The sequence below is a fragment of the Eulemur rufifrons genome, chromosome 4, assembly GCF_041146395.1.
Source record: "Eulemur rufifrons isolate Redbay chromosome 4, OSU_ERuf_1, whole genome shotgun sequence".
In the NCBI taxonomy this organism is placed as follows: domain Eukaryota; kingdom Metazoa; phylum Chordata; class Mammalia; order Primates; family Lemuridae; genus Eulemur; species Eulemur rufifrons.
In genome coordinates, this window is record NC_090986.1 from 83,413,300 (window position 1) to 83,417,938 (window position 4,639).

The window sequence follows — 4,639 nt, forward strand, 5'->3', positions numbered from 1 at the left end:
ACAATAACATGAAAAGAATGTATCAAACAGAAAATGTGTTCTCTGACTACAATAAAGAAGTAACAACTAATGATAGCTAAAAATTTGTAAAAACATGCCAGGAGGTGGAGAGGGCAGGGAGAGTAGGGGAAGAAAGGGCGGATGAAGGGGAGGAGAGAGGAGAGTGGAGAGTGCCGGTGGGGGGCGGGGTAAAGAGTGGCCAAGGCAGGAAGATGGCTGTAGTTGTGGACGTGTGTGTGCACCCAAGTCTCCGAGTCTGGATTTTCTGTTCCCTTCTTTCTCTCCCTTTGCCTTACCTGTTTCAGTCTGGCATCAAGGGAGCTGAGTGTGGGGGGTGGTCCTGGGTGCAACACAGGGATCACAGAGATGGCAGCCGATGGCTGGTCTGCAGCAGTGGCAACAAGGTGGGCAGACTTTGTCCCTCCTCTTGCTCCCCCCACTGTACTATCCCCCAGCCCTTCACCCCAGGGACTTGTGTCTCCTCCAGCACAGCTCAGGGAGCAGGGGCTGGTCTCCTGCTTGGCTGTCCTGCCTCCATGTCACATAACCAGAGCTGGAACTCGTCAGGCTGGGAGGAGGATCTGGGGGCAGAGTCTGGGCCACCTGTGGAATGCTGTGAGGGGACGAGGGGGGCGGGGTGGTGGTGTCCTCAGTCAGTGGACAAACTGCATTCATGGGTGGCAGGATTGTTGGGTAGCTTTGAAAAATAATACTTTGAGTTACTACAAATCTGAAGATGAGACACAGTATGGCTGCAGGGGATCCATTTCTCCTAGCAAGTATGTCATCAGACCTTAAGATTTTGATGACTGTTAGTGTAAACCATAGTGTGTGGGATCTTCATGCTCAGAATTCAGATCATAGACAGCAGTGGTTGGATGCCATTGAACAGCACAAGGCGGAATCCCAATATGGATCTGAACCCAGCTTGCCATGACACGGCTCAGTGGTGACACTGGTGTCTGGGGCAAATGGCTATTCCGCAACACCCACCTCCTCATTCAAAAAAGGCCACAATTTACATGAGAAATTCACTGCAATGGAAACCTTTAGAGACATCCCATGGAAGACAAGTTGGTACTCTACGGAAGTGCTTTGATGCCGGTGCTGATGCTGTCTCCAAGGATGAACTTCAAAGGGATAAAGCTTAACTAGGGTATTACCACTATTTTTACTTGGAGAATGAATGGATTCAAAGCCTCTTGATCTTAAAGGGTAATGTCTTTAAATGATAAAGTGGTAGAAGATAATGAAAGTGACTTTCCTACATTCCGTTCTGATGGAGACTTCTTTTGTAACACCAGTGGCAATTTTATTTATTTTTTTATTTATTTTTTAATTTTTTTTTCCAGATTTGATCATTACATGTTCACAAGTACCCCATTAATAAACTATTATGTATCCATAAAAATTAAAAATATAAAAACATTTTAAGTATCTCTTTTTTTTTCTTTTTTTTTTTTTATTTCATCTTATTGTTATGGGGGATACAGAATTGCAGGTTACATACGTTGCCCATGTACCGCCTTTCCCCCCAAGTTAGGGCTCCAGGCGTGTCTGCTCCCCAGATAGTTCGCGTTGCACCCATCATGTAGGTATATATCCCTCCCTTCCCCACCCCCCTTCCCGAGTCAGCACCTTCAAGCGTTACCATTCCCCAAACGGTGTGCAATGCACTCATTGTGTAGGCGTACACCCATCCCCTCCCCCACCCACCAGTGGCAATTTTAAAAAGTTATTTCCGCAGGTAACACCAAAAGGAATTAGTGGTATAGCCTTTCAGGGGGAAATGATGACTTCTAAAGCAACAGCTGCGGCAACCTTGCAACACTTTCTCGCTGTATTAGACTAATGGTTAAATGTGAGGACAGCTGGCAGAAGAAATTGGATAAGGAAATTGAGAAAAGAAGAAGTATACAAAAAATGTGATGACAGAACTTAAGGGAAAAAAATCTCATTTTGGATGAGCAGACTATGAAGAAGGTCCTAACAGTCTTGTTAATGAAGACGAGTTCTTTGATGCTATTGAAAATGCTCTTGACAGACACGCTATAATAGAAGAAGAGTTGCAGAGTGAAAAAGTCGGGTTACCTTGGCTCACATCCTTGCCATCTGCAGATGCCTTTTCTTCTGTGGGGACATAGAGCTTTGTCCAAAGATTGAAGAGATGCTGCGGAACCTATGACCTATTCATTACAGGGTGCAGGTGGAGATGCCAGTTGGCAGTTGGTGGTAGAAGGAGAAATGAAGGTGTGCAGAAGAGAAGCAGAAGAAAAGGGGATTGTTGTGGATCCTTTCAAAGCTACCCGTGCAGTTAAAGGTGTTACAGGACACGGAGTCTGGAATTACTTCTGGAATGTGGACGTTTGCAGTGCCTGGGAAACAACTGCAGAACATTTTTCTGTGATGGAAACATTAGCTGATGGTGCAGTCATCATTTATCAGATTAACAAGGGAGTGTGGCCTGCTTCTCAGCGAGCTGTATTCTATCTTCCTGCCATTCAACAGGGAACAGCCTTGACTGCAAATGACCCTGAAACTTGGATAGTTTGTCATTTTTCTGTGGATCACAACAGTGCTTTCCTAAGTGGCTGACGTGTCTGTGCCAGACTGAGTGTTGCTATGACATGTCAAAGCTTGGTGAGCCCACTGAGGTGACCCGAGAGCTGAGCAGGGGCAGCCTTCTGGGCAAGATCACACATGCAGTCAGCGTGAGCGCTGGAGGGTGGGCGCCGGCCTCAGTGTTAGGGGCAGTGAAAAAACAAGATAATACTAAATTTCTTAAATGTTTTACATCTTACGTCCAAGAAAAAAACTGCAGGAAAACCTGTATCTGTTCTAGCATTAACAGTGACTGAAGCAATAACTAAAACTTTGTCACATACATTGAAAAGTAAATATACTACCCATTTCACTTGGGGCAAAGGATATCAGTTGGAATAAAAATATTTATGATGAAATTTCTAGCAAGAAAGAATGAAGGATAAAATAATTTGGGGATAAGGCCTTTGAAAATTATCCACATGGTTCAGAAAACTTGGAAGAAAATGCGTATGACCAGGGCCAGGTGCAGTGTCAGGGAAGACCTGAGAAGGCCCAAAGCGCTCAGGCGCTTTGTGTTGACCCTCAGGCTCTGGGCAAGCAGGAAATAAAGGTGAAAACAAAGTTGGCAACCCACGGGCTGAATGGCAAAGGTAGGACACAGGACACACATGGGGAACACCTTCAAAGCGTTGCAGATTTATTTTCTAGGAGGGAAGCCGCCAGTTCGGTATATTTGTCCACTAGATCACTGGGCTGGTGAGACAGAGACTTCAGCCGTCATTCACAGCAAGTAACAGCGTGTTCGTAAAGACAGTTGAGAAAACTCTCTAAACCAACAACTAAAACTCACAATACTCAGCTACAGTAACTCAAAGGAAGGGGAAAAGTCCAGTTTCTGGTGTTGCCACATTATATCCCAAATGTTCACTTTTAAATGAAAAGTTTTAAGGCATGCAAAAAACTATGAAAATATGGCTCACAGAAAAGAAATTACCAAACTGTTCCCGAGGAAGCCTAGACACTGGAATCATAAAACACATCTTTACATTGACTTAAATATATTCAAAGACCTAAAGGAAAACATGTACCAAAAGTATAGTAAACTAGGAAAATGATATATCACTAGACACTATCAATGAGGTAGATATTTTTCAAAATGAGCCAAAAATAAATTATAAATGTGAAAAGTACAATATTTGAAATTAAAAAAAAAAAACACCTTTGGGCAATAGATCTTTCCTCTTTCTAATAGCTATTTTAAACAAGAATCATGCAAAATGGTATCTACTGCCATTCCTTGGACTTCAGACAATATCATTATTAGCACAGGCTGCAGCCAGTGGGTGCTGAGGGTTTAACTAGATCTGTTACTGAAACTGAACTTTGTTGAATCCTTTCCCATTCCACTGTTGGCTCCTACATTTTGCCATATCACTTATTTTTGTCCTCAAACTCTATTTAAATCTTTTAAACAAATTAAATTAAATATTAATTATCCTTGCTTCCCTGCTTTTTGAAGTGACCTTTTCTATCTGTTGAAATAAAAGGATAACATTCCCTCTGGCCCTTTGTCTGGTCTCTTATGTGGTTATAGGGTTTGCAAATGTTCACCCTTTTTGCAATTACATATAGTTTTCTTCCTAATTCTTTTTAAGGCTTCCTTGAATTTTGCTCAATTTTTTTTCCATTTGCCTACATTTGAGAAAAGATATTATTTGGGATTTTTAGGGGCATTGAGCTCTTCTGAAGTGTAGACTTCTCTGTCACATTCTCTCTTTCCCAGAGTAGTTTTGCAGGTAGAAGTCTATTAAAATAGAGAAACATGGAGGTCCTCGAGAAAGCTCTTCCTAAACCTCTCCTCTACCAAAACTGTCTCTGTAGTCCCGGGCCCTTGCTCCCACCTTGCTTTCGTGTCGGTGGCAACTGACCCATCCCTGTCCCTGCGCTAGATTGCATCCACCTCTGCCTTCCTGGGGACCTTGTGCCATTAATTCTCTTTTCTCCTTTAACTTCAAGAATTTGTTTTCTCCATTGGCTCTTACTCTTTCACAGAAAAGTATGCTCACTTTTTTCTTTATCTTGGAAAAAAAGCTTC

The 4,639-nt window shown here is 42.7% G+C and overlaps 1 pseudogene; it reads left to right on the forward strand.

Moving 5' to 3' along the window:
• Positions 1–536: 536 nt before the first annotated feature.
• On the forward strand, positions 537–2,858 carry LOC138382487 (ceramide transfer protein pseudogene; annotated as a pseudogene).
• Positions 2,859–4,639: the final 1,781 nt, after the last annotated feature.